The sequence below is a fragment of the Drosophila bipectinata genome, chromosome 4 (genome assembly GCF_030179905.1).
Source record: "Drosophila bipectinata strain 14024-0381.07 chromosome 4, DbipHiC1v2, whole genome shotgun sequence".
NCBI lineage: Eukaryota > Metazoa > Arthropoda > Insecta > Diptera > Drosophilidae > Drosophila > Drosophila bipectinata.
Genome location: NC_091740.1, coordinates 20,279,844 through 20,297,781, shown reverse-complemented (window position 1 = coordinate 20,297,781; position 17,938 = coordinate 20,279,844). Strand labels below are relative to the sequence as shown.

Genomic DNA, 17,938 nt, shown 5'->3' with positions numbered 1-17,938 from the left:
CGTGAAGAAACGTGATAATTCAGCACGTCTATGCATCGATTACAGGAGAATAAATAAGGTAATAGTACGAGATTTATTTCCCTTGCCCCTGATTGAGGACCAATTGGATCGTCTTCAAAATGCACACATATTTAGTACACTGGATCTAAAAAACGGATTTTTTCACGTAAACGTTGAGAAGGACAGCCGCAAGTTTACATCCTTCGTAACGCACAATGGCCAGTACCAGTTTCTTAAAGTCCCATTTGGTCTCACGAATTCTCCAGGTGTGTTTCAAAGAATCTAATCTGAAAATTGTTATTCGACGTTGTGAAGAGTTCGGGTTAGTAATCAATCTCAAAAAATGCTGCTTTTTGAAGAAGAAAATCGAGTTTCTAGGTCATGTGATCCAGGACCAAAAGATTGCTATCTCTGACGACAAAACCAAAGCCGTGACGAAGTTTCCGGTTCCGACAAATCAAAAGCAACTTCAAAGGGTTTGGTTGGGTATTTTAGGAAGTTTATTCTTGATTTTTCGATCATCGCGAAACCTTTAACTGATCTTTTAAGGCGCGACGCAAAGTTTGTCATTACTGCTAGAGAGATTGCTGCTGTTGATAAGCTTAAAAATTTGATTTCACAGAAGCCGGTGCTTAAGATCTTCCATCCCCAACATGAAACGGAGTTGCACACAGATGCGTCGATCGATGGTTTCGGAGCAGTCCTACTTCAAAAATGTCCCTCCGATAGTCAGATTCATCCAGTCTATTATATGAGCAAGAAAACGACTGATGCTGAGAGAAAGTTTTCCAGTTACGAGTTAGAAGTATTGGCGGTGGTTGAAGCTCTTAGAAAATTTAGAGTTTATCTTCTCGGTATGAACTTCAAATTGATTAGCGATTGCAACGCATTCACCAAGACCATGGAGAAAAGAGAAGTGTGCACTAGAGTCGCTCGTTGGATTCTCGAACTTCAAGAGTTTACCTTCGACGTGGAGCACAGATCGGGAACACGTATACGTCATGCTGACGCTTTAAGCAGATACCCTGTAATGATGATCTCCGACGAAACATTACACAGTCAGTTAAGACATATACAGTCGCAGGATGAGGAGCTGAAGGCGATTATTGACATCCTGAATGAGAAGCCGAGTCACAATAATTTTTTCATGAATTCTGGTCTCCTTTACAAGCTAGTTGACGACGATGAGCTGATAGTTGTGCCACCAGTTTTTCAACGCGAAATTATCAGGCAGGCGCATGAAAGAGGACATTTTTCTGTAAAGAAAACCAAAGAAATTATATCCAAGAAGTATTTCATTCCGAAACTGGAAGAAAAAATACAACGACAGATCAGATGCTGCATTCCATGCATCGTCTCTAACCGTAAGCTTGGTAAAAAGGAAGGAGAGTTGCATCCTTTGCCGAAAGAAGCGGAACCACTTCACACGTTTCATATTGATTTCTTAGGGCCGCTCGAATCAACACATAAGGCGTATAAACACATTCTAGCCGTTATTGATGGGTTTACCAAATTCTGCTGGCTGTATCCAACCAAAACAACTTCTTCAAAAGACGTCATCGCTAGGCTGGAGGCACAGAGCGCAATTTTTGGCAACCCTGTGCAAATCATCTCCGACCGTGGTACTGCCTTCACATCCGATGAGTTTAAGCAGTATTGTAGCAAAGAAAATATCGAACTTCATGCAATAACGACTGGCCTTCCTAGAGCAAACGGACAAGTGGAGCGCCTCAATGCAACAATCATATCAGTCCTATCCAAACTATCCATCGAGGACCCCAGCAAATAGTACAAATTTGTGAGCAATGTTCAGCAAACAATTAACTCGACGTACTGTAGGAGTATACACACAACTCCATTTGAACTACTTGTAGGCGTAAAGTTGCGGACTAAAACTGACGTACAGATTAAGGAAATTATACATCAAGAGTTGATCCAAGCGTTTCAGGATCATAGAGACGATATACGCAAGATAGCCAAGCAACAGATTCTTGTCATGCAGGACGAAAACAAGCACACGTATAATCTTAGACGCAAACCTGCAGCAAAATACAAAGTCGGCGATATTGTTGCTATAAAGCGTACTCAACTTGGCGGTGGGCTTAAGTTGAAGCCAAAGTTTTTGGGACCTTACCGAGTTACAAAAGTGAAGCCGAAAGATACCTACGATGTATCGAAAGATACTGTATCTGCTGATGGGCCGAGATTCACTACCACTTGTGCTGAGTACATGAAGCCGTGGGTTCATCTAGGTCTTGAGGACGACGACGACGACGCATTCGGGACGAATGCATAGAAGGATGGCCGAGTTGTGGGAATGGGTCTGGCAGCGCTGTTTCCACCTATCCCATCCCTATCGTGGAGAGCAGATTGGGTAGAAGTTCTGAACGAGAAACCGACGACGAAAGACGCGAGATTACGACGAGCAGCAGAACAATTCAACAAAGACGAAAAAGGCGCGATTTAAACCAATTAAAAACGTTTAACTTACTTTATATTCTATAACTTTCAATATATAATCAAATAAACATTACAATAAAACATTAAAATAAAACTAGTGGGACTTTCTCATTTTACAAGGAAACACTAATCCCACATCTATAATTGCATGTACGAAAGGTGGTCATTCTAAATGCCAAATCGGTGAGCTCGTGGTCATTGCACTACAATAAAAAAAAAATACGCTTTAAAATAGGTGACACCAATAGGTGTCCTGTTCGACATACCAAAAATCGCATATAAAGTGAGTTACTACCTCATCACACTGACAAAATTACGCTACCATAGCATTTTAACTCAATTTAAACTGAGGCAAAAATCCTTCATCATAAGGTAAATACATTGAATGTTTTGTACAGTGTGCAATGCCAATAAAACGCAAAGGGGGTGATTTTAGCCGTGACACAATTAGATCTCTAAACATGCGAAGTAGAAGATCCGAAAGAACCGAAAAACAAATTCAGCAACAAAATACATATGTACGTTTTAGAATAGCGCAACAACAACAATCACGCAGTTTCACAGTCAATAGACGCAGAACAAATGACCAACAACGACAAGCATTTATTTCTCATTCATTCCTGCGTCTAGCATTCCAGTATCAGCTTGATATTGAGTATTATGCTCACTCAAAAGTGGTAATTGGTTCTACAGACAAGGTCATGCTCTGAAATTCAAAAATGAGCCAGCTGGGATGTGTTGCGCGTCAGGAAAAGTGCAACTACTAGAAATTGAAACACCACCTGAACCATTAAACGGCTTACTTATCGGCACGGATCCAGATTCTAATGTGTTCCTTAAGTCAATTCGAACATTTAATTCATGCTTTCAAATGACATCGTTCGGAACAACAGAAATAGTTCGAAATACTAATGCAAATGGCCAAGTTTATCATAATATGGGCTCACTGCTGCCAATGCCAAACGAACCACATAATTTCTTACAAATCTACTTTATGGGCGGCGAAGATTCCGGAAGCGCACTTGCCAATCGCGTGAATGCACCTTGTGATTATAATAACCTTGATTCATTTTATGCCAGACGTAGCGTCAGTGCAGTGAGCTATATGCTCTATTGAACAAACACAATGAATTTTTGAAACGAAGCCGTAAATTTTCCTACAGAGTTTTTGAACTCACTGGATTCGCAAGGCATGCCAACGCATAATGTACAATTAAAGGTTGGATCTCCAATTATCCTACGTCGGGTACCCGCCCCGACTCTGCTACGGTACGCGATTAGTCATTAAAAAATTAATGAAAAACGTGAGCGAAGCCAGCATTTTAAATGGAAAATTGGTAATCCGGATAAGAATATATTCTTATAGATTCCTATCCGTGGTATTAGTATATTTTCACCACTGAACTTTACTCTGAACTCTGAACACTTTTCAACTGTGAACTATACTTACAGATGCACCAATTCAATTCAATCGTATTCAGATTTTAAAATTAAATACCTGTTCTTTACAGCTATATCCTCAAGCATTTGTCGCAGTCAGAGAGCATTCATATTCCGAAAGCTGTTTAATGAAAAACATACATTTGTAATACAATTTTATTTAAACCATCATGCGTAAAATTTTCTGATTCAGTTTCCATGGTGTAAGGATTCATCAATCGTTTCAAGAGTAGCAAATAATTTAACATCATGATTGGTATTTAATAATATATTCCGAACATATACAAACCTGCATAATAAGTCTGATTTTGAATTATTAACTGCATGTACGAAATGTGGTCATTCTAGGTGCCAAAACGGTGAAATCGTGAGTGTTGCACTAAAAAAAATGAAAAAAAAAATACATTTTAAATAGGTGGCAACAAAATAGAGCAAATTTAAAATATAAGTTTGGCTTCACTCAGAAAAATAGTTTGCGTTGGTTTGAACATTTTCTTCACTTAATATCAAAGCGAGCTGGGTAAATATTTCATCATTCGTTCGATGCTATTTTATTTTCCTATTAATACGTATTAAATAAAATATATTCTGACCATATACAAACCCAAATAACAAGCTCAATTTTTAATCTATAATTGCATGTACGAAAGGTGGTCATTCTAAATGCCAAATCGGTGAGCTCGTGGTCATTGCACTACAATAAAAAAAAAATACGCTTTAAAATAGGTGACACCAATAGGTGTCCTGTTCGACATACCAAAAATCGCATATAAAGTGAGTTACTACCTCATCACACTGACAAAATTACGCTACCATAGCATTTTAACTCAATTTAAACTGAGGCAAAAATCCTTCATCATAAGGTAAATACATTGAGTGTTTTGTACAGTGTGCAATGCCAATAAAACGCAAAGGGGGTGATTTAAGCCGTGACACAATTAGATCTCGAAACATGCGAAGTAGAACATCCAAAAGAACCGAAAAACAAATTCAGCAACAAAATACATATGTGCATTTTAGAATAGCGCAATAACAACAATCACGCAGTTTCACAGTCAATAGACGCAGAACAAATGACCAACAACGACAACAGGTACACCGAGCATTTATTTCTCATTCATTCCTGCGTCTAGCATTCCAGTATCAGCTTGATAAGTAATCGAACTACCGAACTGAGCGGACGTGCCTTGTCCGAGCTCCGGGAAAACTTCACTTCGCTTATATTTTCGCCAATATAAGCGAAAAGACACTGAAATACAATTTATTAAAAGCGACAGACAAGCTTTTTTTTTTTTTTATAACAGTTGTAATGTGCTAAACCGAAACTAGTGCATTGTTGAAAAAAAAAAAATACGTACCACGCAATGAGCTCATTGAGCAACGACCAAAAGAACGAGCGTAGAAGTTCAGTGAACCAAAGAAACGGCTTCTACTCTTACTTTTCAACCCGCGATACCGAAGTGGAAAAATCGGCGCTTAAAAGCAACCCGGCTTTACTGACCGCTGAAACCCAAAGGGCACGGTCTTGCTCACCCGCTCTGCTCACTCCGACTCCCGCGTCATGGAGTTCGCAGTGTAAAACCCCCCCTCCAATATCGGAAACAAATTTCGCACCAACAACAAGCAGCGCTACAACTTCTGCAACAACAGCGAAAACCCCTGCAACTCAAAGTACCACGACGTCAACGACTACAGCGAGTACAAAAACAACAACCTCGGAAAGTGCCAAAGCGGCAACGGCCACACAGACTGGAATGGATCGCTACATCCAAATTAAGCGCAAGCTTAGCCCGCAGAGTAATCCGACAGGCAACAAAACAAAAATTAACCGTGTCCTGAATAACGATAATGAACCAGACAGATCCACTACTAACAGATTTGCCCTACTGGCGGAGGCTGAGGAAAACCAACCAGCCCAAGACACCGCAAAAAAACCCAAGCCCCCTCCAATCTATATTAGGGAAAAAAGCTCGAGTGCCCTGGTCAACAAAATTGCGTCGTTGATCGGGAACGGTGAAAACTTTCATGTTGTTCCGCTTATCAAAGGAAACATCCATGAAACAAAGGTGCAAACCAAGACTGAAGAGCACTTCCGAATAGTGTCAAAATATCTGGACACTGTACAGAAAAACTATTACACGTACCAGCTGAAAAGCAGTAAGGGCCTACAAGTGGTAGTAAAGGGAATAGAACCTGATGTTACCGTCGAGGAAATAAAAACCGCCCTTAAAGAAAAGGGCTTCGCCGCCAAGAATGTTATTAACATTCTAAATAAAGATAAAAAGCCACAACCCCTCTTCAAGGTCGAGCTCGAGCCTGAAAGCAGGTCGCTGAAGAAGAACGAAGTCCACCCAATCTACAACCTGCAATATCTTTTGCATCGGAAAATCACTGTTGAAGAGCCACATAAACGTAACGGTCCAGTGCAATGCACTAATTGTCAAGAGTATGGACACACAAGGTCTTACTGCACACTTCGGGCTGTCTGTGTAGTCTGCGGGGACGCCCACAAGTCCGCTTGCTGCACTACAAACAAGGACAGTACCGTGAAGAAATGTGGAAACTGCGGAGGCAGCCATACGGCAAACTATAGAGGATGTATTGTGTATAAGGAGTTAAAGAGTCGCATGCGTCAAGCGACCGCAACGCGCAACCAAAATCCACAGAATGCGTACGTTTCGTCAAAAACCACGCCAGACGTCTTCTTCGCCAAAGCTGCGAGATCCTCATTCGGTCCACTAAACACCACCAACGGCTTCTCCTATGCCGATGCTCTACGATCTGGAAGGGAAATTCCAATTCAGCCTAACTCTCAAAGCGCTCAACAGGCCCCAGAACAGCCACACAGCAAAACGGAAACTATGATGCTTACCCTCCAACAAAGTATGATGGAGCTTATGTCATTCATGAAAACGACCATGCAAACGCTTGTTCAAAACCAGAACATGGTGATACAGCTGCTCGTAGCACAACAGTCCAAATAATCTATGCAGGCGCTACGAATATCAATGTGGAACGCCAATGGTGTCTCACGGCATAAACTAGAATTGTCACAATTCTTGACCGAAAACCATATTGACGTTATGCTACTGGTGGAAACGCATCTTACAAGCAAATACAACTTTCATATAAGAGGCTACACAATCTACCGCACAGATCATCCAGATGGGAAAGCCCACGGCGGAACTGGAGTTCTAATCAGAGAACGAATTAAACACCATTTTCACAAAAGGTTTGCAACAAACTTCTTGCAGGCCACATCGATACAAATTCAGTCAAGCAACGGAATCCTTTCAATTGCTGCCGTTTACTGCCCTCCTCGCTTCTCAATCTCGGAAGGACAATTTATGGACTTCTACAATTCACTTGGGGATCGATTTATAGCCGCAGGAGACTATAACGCCAAACATACGCACTGGGGATCACGTCTAGTGACTCCCAAAGGAAGACAATTGTACAATGCAATTATAAATGTGAAAAATAAACTGGACTACGTTTCCCCTGGAAGTCCCACATACTGGCCAACAGACTCACGAAAGCTCCCAGACCTTATTGATTTTGCAGTGACAAAAAACATACCTCGCAATCTAATAAGTGCCAAAGCAGTCTCGGACTTATCATCAGACCACTCGCCTGTGCTTCTAACGCTTCTTCAAAGCCCAGAAATAACCGAACACCCCTTCAGTCTGACGACGACAAAAACAAACTGGCTAAAATACAAAAAGTACGTGAGTGCCCACATAGAACTCGCCCCGGATTTTAACATGGAATCGGACATCGACTACACTACGAGCGCCCTGGAAGAAGTACTCGTTGCGGCAGCTAAAATCTCTACTCCTCATAGGAAAGAAGTAGACCGAAACAAACACTTCAAATCTAATCAGCAAATCGAACAGCTCGTGCGAGAAAAGAGGCGCACGCGTCGTGATTGGCAAAACAGCAGATCACCAGCTTCAAAACAACGCCTTAAGGAAGCAACCCGATCACTCGACCAGGCTCTTCACCAACAGGAAGAAAATGCACAGCTGAGGTACATCCAGAATCTCTCGCCAACAAGCACAAAGTACCCCCTGTGGAGGGCCCACCCAAATCTTAGTGCCCCAATTGAAACGACCACCCCGATAAGAAACTCTTCGGGATGCTGGGCTCGCAGCAACGAAGACCGAGCTGAAACATTCGCCACACATCTCCAAAGTGTCTTCCAGCCAAACCCAGCCTCAAATTCATTCCTCCTGCCAGTAATTCAGCCAGAGTCCTCCCCTCAGCCAGCCGCATCTCCATTCCGGCCGAACGAAATCGAAAAAGTCATAAGAGGGCTAAAACCAAAAAAGGCTCCCGGTGGTGACCTATTGACCCCAAAGATGCTGATCGAACTTCCAAAATGCGCTATAGAGGTCGTCTGCAAACTATTTAATGGAATCATTAATCTTGGCTATTTCCCAAAAAAGTGGAAGAAATCCATTATTATAATGATTCCGAAGCCTGGAAAAGACCACACAATTCCGTCATCATACAGACCAATAAGCCTTCTATCTTGTTTGTCTAAACTGTTTGAAAAATGCTTGTTAACTCGCATAATACCACATCTGGAAGCTTGCAATATCATCCCGGCACACCAATTTGGCTTTCGAAGAAACCATGGAACCATCGAACAAGTGAACAGATTAACATCCGAAATACGCTCAGCCTTCGAACAACGAGAATACTGCAGCGCTATTTTCCTCGACGTATCTCAAGCTTTCGACCGAGTTTGGCTCATCGGACTCATGCACAAAATTAAAACGTATTTGCCAACATACACCCACAAGCTACTGGAATCATACCTCTTCAATAGGGTATTCTCAGTGAGATGCAACGCAGCTACTTCGGGCGACTACACCATCGAAGCTGGAGTTCCACAGGGAAGCGCACTCGGGCCGTGTCTATATGTTTTGTATACTGCGGATATTCCTACGAGCGCACAACTAACAACGTCAACGTTCGCCGATGATACCGCTATCCTTAGTCGCTCCAGATGCCCAACGCAGGCAACAACCCAACTGGCTAATCATCTCACAATAGTGGAAAGGTGGCTGTCCGACTGGCGCATTAAAATAAACGAACAAAAGTGTAAACATATAACGTTTACTCTTAATAGACAAACATGCCCTCCGCTTTTACTAAACGGTATGCAGATCCCTCAAGCTAACGACGTAACGTACCTTGGCGTTCACCTTGATAGACGACTTACCTGGCGTAAGCACATCGAATGCAAAAAGATGCATCTAAAACTGAAAGCCAGCAGCCTCCACTGGATCATAAACTCACGATCGCCACTGTGCCTAGACTACAAGTTACTACTGTACAATTCAGTCCTAAAGCCAATCTGGACGTATGGCTCCCAGCTGTGGGGGAACGCGAGCAGCAGCAACATAGACATCATACAGCGCGCACAATCAAAAATCCTGAGAACTATCACAGGGGCACCTTGGTATGTTCGCAACGAAAACATCCACCGGGATCTGGGCATCCTCGCAGTGAAAGACGAAATCCAGAAGCAAAAAGAGTCATACAAAGAAAAACTGTCTTCGCACCCAAATTTTCTCGCTCGGGGATTGACTCGGGTTTCTAGCGTATCCCGCCTTAGACGCAACGACCTCCCAACCCAGCAATCGATTTTTAGGGCCGTCTAACTCCGTATCAGTCAATATGACTGTTAGTTAAGTTAAAAATATAAGATTTGATACACCTCTTGTTAGTCTCGCAAAGAGAAGATTCAAGAAATAAAAGCAACGTTAAAATAAAAAAAAAAAAAAAAAAAAAATTCCTGCGTCTAGCATTCCAGTATCAGCTTGATATTGAGTATTATGCTCACTCAAAAGTGGTAATTGGTTCTACGGACAAGGTCATGCTCTGAAATTCAAAAATGAGCCAGCTGGGATGTGTTGCGCGTCAGGAAAAGTGCAACTACAAGAAATTGAAACACCACCTGAACCATTGAACGGCTTACTTATCGGCACGGATCCAGATTCTAATGTGTTCCTTAAGTCAATTCGAACATTTAATTCATGCTTTCAAATGACATCGTTCGGAACAACAGAAATAGTTCGAAATACTAATGCAAATGGCCAAGTTTATCATAATATGGGCTCACTGCTGCCAATGCCAAACGAACCACATAATTTCTTACAAATCTACTTTATGGGCGGCGAAGATTCCGGAAGCGCACTTGCCAATCGCGTGAATGCACCTTGTGATTATAATAAGCTTGATTCATTTTATGCCAGACGTAGCGTCAGTGCAGTGAGCTATATGCTCTATTGAACGAACACAATGAATTTTTGAAACGAAGCCGTAAATTTTCCTGCAGAGTTTTTGAACTCACTGGATTCGCAAGGCATGCCAACGAATAATGTACAATTAAAGGTTGGATCTCCAATTATCCTACGTCGGGTACCCGCCCCGACTCTGCTACGGTACGCGATTAGTCATTAAAAAATTAATGAAAAACGTGATCGAAGCCAGCATTTTAAATGGAAAATTGGTAATCCGGATAAGAATATATTCTTATAGATTCCTATCCGTGGTATTAGTATATTTTCACCACTGAACTTTACTCTGAACTCTGAACTCTTTTCAACTCTGAACTATACTTACAGATGCACCAATTCAATTCAATCGTATTCAGTTTCCGATTATATTGGCATTTGCAATGACTATCAACGAATCCCAAGGTCAAACGATGTCTATTTGTGGCTTAGATTTAAGAACACCATGTTTTTCATACGGACAATTATACGTGGCATGCTCTCGAGAGGTAAACCATCCAGTTTGTGTTAGCTAAAGATGGACTAACAAAAAATATTGTTCACGCTATTACTAAGAGATTGACTTGCTGAGTTACGATCAAATAATAACTTAAAAATAATGTTTTCCTTTTGTTATTTTTATATTCCCTCATGGTTCACAGCGCTTCAGATGACTTTATAATACATAATTCTAGAACTAAGTGAATTTTGTACATAAATTATAAAGACATCTGGTGGCAAAACATCGTTTGCCGAGTCAGCTAGTTTTATATATTAGTTTGGCTTCACTCAGAAAAATAGTTTGCGTTGTTTTGACAATTTTTTTTTCCTAATATCAAAGCGAGCTGGGTAAATATTTCATAATACATTCGATGTCATTTTATTTTCGATTCAAGACTTTCTTTTGTGGGTTTTGTTCTTAACATGTGCCCATATCGGGTCTGTTGGTATTGGATTTGGAAGTTACTTACACTATATAGTTATAGTTATACGCTTAAAGCAGTTATTAAACTTTTAAAATTTAAGGACATTAAATATACAACAAACAACTTTATCTGTGAAATAATATTCAACAATTACAGATTTTTTCATTTCAGCTACTGAAAATCAATAACTACCTATTAATAGAAACTATAAATTACTAACTAACAAATCTACTTTCTTGGCTTCTTTTTATACCCTTGCAGAGGGTATTATAATTTTGGTCAAAAGTGTGCAACGCAGTGAAGGAGACATCTCCGACCCTATAAAGTATATATATTCTTGATCAGGATCACCTCCTGAGTTGATATGAGCATGTCCGTCTGTCCGTCTGTCCGTCTGTCCGTCTGTCCGTCTGTCCGTCTGTCTGTCCGTCTGTCTGTTTCTACGCGAACTAGTCTCTCAGTTTTAAAGCTATCGTCTTAAAACTTTGCACACACCCTTCTTTCCTTTGCACGCAGTATATAAGTCGGAACGGCCCGGATCGGCCGACTATATCCTATAGCTGCCATATAACTGATTGATCGGAAATGGTATAACTTTGGTGTTTTTAGAGTTAGAGAGTTCAAATTTGACATGTGAGCTATATTTGGCAAAACATTACGTCATGCCAAATTTCATAAGGATCGGCCGACTATATCCTATAGCTGCCATATAACTGAACGATCGGAAATGACCCAACTTTCGTGTTTTTGAAGATAGAAAGCTGGAACTTAGTACAGATTTAATTCTTGGTCAGTTGATCCAACCTACCAAATTTCATTAGGATCGGCCGACTATATCCCATAGCTGCCATATAACTGAACGATCGGAAATGGTATTCGGTAGAAATATCAACTTTCGTATTTTTGAAGATAGAAGTTTGGGACTTTTTTTAGATTTTGTATTGTAATAAATTGGATTATATATTCCTATTCCCATAAGGATCGGCCAACTATATCCGATGTTTGCGATATATATCCGGTTTTAACTGCAAGGGTATATAAACTTCGGCTCCGCCCGAAGTTAGCTTTCCTTTCTTGTTTATATTATATTATAATATTTTATACTACAATTTCACAATTTAGAGTTAGAGAGTTTAAATTTTACACGAGAGCTATTTTTGGCAAAATAATACGACATACGAAATTTCATAACGATCGGTCGACTATACCTTATAGCTGCCTTATAACTGAACGATCGGAAATGGTATTTGGTAGACATACCAACTTTGGTATTTTTGAAGATAGAAGCTTGGGACTTTTTCTTAGATATTTTATTGTAATTAATTGGTTTTATTATGATGTTCTCATAAGGATCGGCCAACTATATCCGGTGTTTGCGATATATATCCGGTTTCAACTGCAAGGGTATATCAACTTCAACCGAATTAGCTTTTCTTTCTTGTTTTTGAATTGATCGATACTGAAGTTATTTCTTTGTTTATGAAATGAGATATACAACAAAAATTATTTTATTAAATTGTCCTATTAATACCTATACCATTAAAAAATATTTTACAATTCTAAATGAGATTCGTGAACTGTCTAGAAATGTAAAAATAAAGTGCTTGTTTGATTGAGTTTGATTTGAGTGAGTGCATGACTTTGATTTTTAAAATTAAATACCTGTTCTTTACTGCTATATCCTCAAGCATTTGTCGCAGTCAGAGAGCATTCATATTCCGAAAGCTGTTTAATGAAAAACATACATTTGTAATACAATTTTATTTAAACCATCATGCGTAAAATTTTCTGATTCAGTTTCCGTGGTGTAAGGATTCATCAATCGTTAAGAGTAGCAAATAATTTACCATCATGATTGGTATTTAATAATATATTCCGAACATATACAAACCTGCATAATAAGTCTGATTTTGAATTATTAACTGCATGTACGAAATGTGGTCATTCTAGGTGCCAAAACGGTGAAATCGTGAGTGTTGCACTAAAAAAATAAAAAACAAGAAAGCAAAGCTAACTTCGGGCGGAGCTTAAGTTGATACAACCTTGCAGTTAAAACCGGATATATATCGCAAACACCGGATATAGTTGGCCGAGCCTTATGATTACATCATAATAAAACCAATTAATTACAATCAAAATTCTAAAAAAAAAAGTTCCAAGCTTCTATCTTCAAAAATACGAAAGTTGATATTTCTACCAAGTACCATTTCCGATCGTTCAGTTATATGGCAGCTATAAGATATAGTCGACCGATCGTTATGAAATTTGGTAGGTTGGATTAACTGACCTATAGGATATAGTCGGCCGATCTTTATAAAATGTCGCATGTCGTTATATTTTGTGCAAAGAAAATAAGGGTGCGTGCAAGGTTTCAAGACAATAGCTTTAAAACTGAGAGACTAGTTCGCGTAGAAACAGACAGACGGACAGACAGACGGACATGCTCATATCAACTCAGGAGGTGATCCTGATCAAGAATATATATACTTTATAGGGTCGGAGATGTCTCCTTCACTGCGTTGCACACTTTTGACCAAAATTGTAATACCCTCTGCAAGGCTATAAAATAACCTATTGCCTTTTTTAATTTTGATTTATAAAATTAGATACCTTTTATTTTTAACATATTTAACATATAATCTTGGCTTCACTCAGAAAAATAGTTTGCGTTGGTTTGAACATTTTCTTCACTGCGTTGCATACTTTTGACCAAATAAGTTTCAAAAGAGGTTTTACAGAGAACTACCTAATCTAATTTTCAAAGAATAGTATATTTATAGTATCCCTAAATACTATGTCCCGAATTAGAAGTCTGTTTTCGCCTGGGCCAATAAAGTACAGTAACATTTTCACGAAAAAACATCACAAAATTGTAAATAAAAAAAAAGTAAGCAATATAAAAAAATATTTAAAAAAAAATCCTACGTTTGTCGCTAGATAAAGGTATTTTTAATATACTGTCAAAATTAAAAATCGATCGGTTAAGATCTATTCGAGTTATGTTTCAGGCCAGTCTCAAAAAAGTGATTCGAGAAATACGCGTTTAGAGTTTTAAGTACTGTGGGATATACTTGTGAGGCATCGCCGCAGAATGGAAAATTTCGACACTGACACTTTTGCCGGACTCTCTTTTATCGGTTCTTTTGACGTTATTTTTAAGACTCTAAAGAATTTTTGAGGCGGAAAAAAAAAATGTTCGATTGAGACTAGTTTGCGTTGTTACAAAGGCTGCGTGACTTGTAAAAAAGGTACAATGTATGTACATATGTTTAAATACATAAGGTAAAACAAATAAAATATTTACCCGATAGATAGATATTCCTATATCTTCACATAATCTTGTATATTTGTAAATTTAATTCCATAAAAAACGAAGATAGGACAATAAATCTAAAAAAAAAAAAAATGAAATTGTTTTGTAAAAAAAAATTTATTATTCTGGTAAAATTGTGTTGTAGCTACACTCAGCTATTTGGTGTTCATCAAGAAAGAACAGAGACGAAAAATAAATTCATCACAGATAATATTCTTTTAACTTAAACTAATTAAAACGACGTGTAGTTGAGACTTAATTTTTTTTTTAATGCATACAACTTAGAATGTTTTTTGTATTAAAAAATATAAATAAATGGCATCTTCAATAAATTTTCTTAAAACTATTTTAGTTTAAGTTTAGTTTACCTTAAATGGTACGTTTCTGGTACCTTGAATCCATTAGAATTAAAATCTGAAATGTGAAAATTTTATTATTTTCTTTTGGAATTTCTAATAGAAGCCCTACCTTTTAAAAAACTTTTTGTAATTTCTCCCTAATTAAGAAATAATAGTATACCTACCTATTAATAGAAAACATCTCCCAAACCCACATATAACTGCGGGCGGAGCCGATGTGTATATACCCTTGCAGTTAAAACCGGATATATATCGCAATCATCGGATATAGTTGGCCGCTCCTTATGCGAATATGAATATACCTGGTCGAAATAAACATTGGGACACTTTATTTTTTTTAAATAAAATCGTAAATGATTTTTAATTTTTTTTGTTTTTATTTTATTTGTAAATATAGAGAAGAAATGTATTGAAAACAGATAAAACTTTTTTATTTTACTGATCCTTTCCACGAAAATTGATATTGTTATGTTAGCTCCCTTAGAAATAATTATTGGGACACTGTAAAGAAAATAATTTTTAAAAAATTTATAATTGTAGAAAAAAAATGTATTTTCTTACCTAATAGTGGGTATTGCCTCCGTGCTTTGAAATTACTTCAGCCAAGCGTTTAGACATTAAATTAGCCAAATCCTGCAATGTTTTTCTTCGATTTTGGCCTATTCTTCAACAAAACCCTTCTTGAGCTGTGCCAAATTTTCAAACTGTCGTCCATTGCTGTATACTGTATTTGAGAGTATACCCCACACATTCTAAATCGGGTTTAGGTCGGGACTACAAGCTGGCCACCCCAAATGTTCAATTTTTTAATCCTCAAAAAACTGCTTTGACACTTCGGATACGTGGATGGCGGCGTGATCCTGTTGAAAAATTAACTTTTTCTCAAAATAAGTTTCGCCAAACGGTATCAAAACGTCGTCCATTAGTCTTATGACCATCTGAGAATTCATTCGTGTTAATCAAAAACATATAGAGGATCTTCCGGCGTATCCAAATGCGGCCCATACCATCAGTGACCCACCTCCAATATTGCGAGTATAGCAGGACTTGCGTTCACGGCGGATATCTCTCTAGGACATCATTTTTCCATCAGGACCATTCAAGTTGAAAGGAAAAATGATGTCCTAGAGAGATATCCGCCGTGAACGCAAGTCCTGCTATACTCGCAATATTGGAGGTGGGTCACTGATGGTATGGGCCGCATTTGGATACGCCGGAAGATCCTCTATATGTTTTTGATTAACACGAATGAATTCTCAGATGGTCATAAGACTAATGGACGACGTTTTGATACCGTTTGGCGAAACTTATTTTGAGAAAAAGTTAATTTTTCAACAGGATCACGCCGCCATCCACGTATCCGAAGTGTCAAAGCAGTTTTTTGAGGATTAAAAAATTGAACATTTGGGGTGGCCAGCTTGTAGTCCCGACCTAAACCCGATTTAGAATGTGTGGGGTATACTCTCAAATACAGTATACAGCAATGGACGACAGTTTGAAAATTTGGCACAGCTCAAGAAGGGTTTTGTTGAAGAATAGGCCAAAATCGAAGAAAAACATTGCAGGATTTGGCTAATTTAATGTCTAAACGCTTGGCTGAAGTAATTTCAAAGCACGGAGGCAATACCCACTATTAGGTAAGAAAATACATTTTTTTTCTACAATTATAAATTTTTTAAAAATTATTTTCTTTACAGTGTCCCAATAATTATTTCTAAGGGAGCTAACATAAGAATATCAATTTTCGTGGAAAGGATCAGTAAAATAAAAAAGTTTTATCTGTTTTCAATGCATTTCTTCTCTATATTTACAAATAAAATAAAAACAAAAAAAATTAAAAATCATTTACGATTTTATTTAAAAAAAATAAAGTGTCCCAATATTTATTTCGACCAGGTATAAACCAATTTATTACAATACAAAATCTAAAAGAAGTCCCAAACTCCTATCTTCAAACATACCAAAGTTGGTATTTCTACCAAAAACCATTTTCGATCGTTCAGTTATATGGCAGCTATAAGATATAGTCGGTCGATCGTTATGAAATTTGGTAGGTCCGATCAACTGATCAAAAATAGAATCTGTACTAAGTTTCAGCTTTCTATCTTCAAAAACACGAAAGTTGGGTCATTTCCGATCGTTCAGTTATATGGCAGCTATAGGATATTGTCGGCCGATCCTTACAAAACTTGGCATGTCGTATTATTTTGCCATATTTTGTATTATTTTTTAGCGCTCATGTAAAATTCTAACTCTCTAACTCTAAAAACCCCGAGGTTATACCATTTCCGATCAATCAATTTTATGGCAGAAATAAGATATAGTCGACCGATCGTTATGAAATTTGGCATGTCGTATTATTGTGCCAAAAATAGCTCTTGTGTAAAATTTAAACTCTTTAACTCTAAAATCACTAAAGTTATACCATTTCCGATCAATCAGTTATATGGCAGCTATAGGATATAGTCGACCAATCCCGGCCGTTCCGACGTATATACTGCGTGCAAAGAAAATAAGGGTGCGTGCAATGTTTCAAGACAATAGCTTTAAAACTGAGAGACTAGTTCACGTATAATCAGACAGACAGACGGACATGCTCATATCAACTCCGACCCTATAAGGTATATATATTCTTGATCAGGATCACCTCCTGTCTCCTTCACAGCGTTGCACACTTTTGACCAAAATTGTAATACCCTCTGCAAGGCTATAAAATAACCTATTGCCTTCTTTAATTTTCATTTATAAAATTAGATACCTTTTATTTTGTTATGATTGGTTTTTAATAATATATTCCGAACATATACAAACCTGAATAATAAGCCCGAATTTAAATCTATAACTGCATGTACGAAAGGTTGTCATTCTAGGTGCCAAAACGGAGAGATCGGGGTCGTTGCACTAAAAAATAAAATAAAATACACTTTAAAATAGGTGACACCAAAATGGAGCAAATTTAACACATAATCTTGGCTTCACTCAGAAAAATAGTTTGCGTTGGTTTGAACATTTTCTTCACTTAATATCAAAGCGAGCTGGGTAAATATTTCATCATTCATTCGATGTTATTTTATTATCCTATTAATACCTATAACCTATATTCAAAAATACCAAATCGTAGCATTTTAACTTTCTAACTCTACAAGTAATAGG

At 38.2% G+C, this 17,938-nt stretch overlaps 1 long non-coding RNA gene across 1 annotated transcript; it reads right to left on the bottom strand.

Annotated features, from left to right (window-relative positions):
• Positions 1-3,810: 3,810 nt before the first annotated feature.
• Positions 3,811-17,691, bottom strand: LOC122322061 (uncharacterized). The gene is made up of 6 exons (XR_011443475.1): positions 17,597-17,691; positions 14,795-14,840; positions 14,418-14,503; positions 13,005-13,094; positions 12,776-12,838; positions 3,811-4,279 (listed from the first exon to the last, which is right to left on the bottom strand). It is a non-coding gene; the product is annotated as an uncharacterized lncRNA (long non-coding RNA).
• Positions 17,692-17,938: the final 247 nt, after the last annotated feature.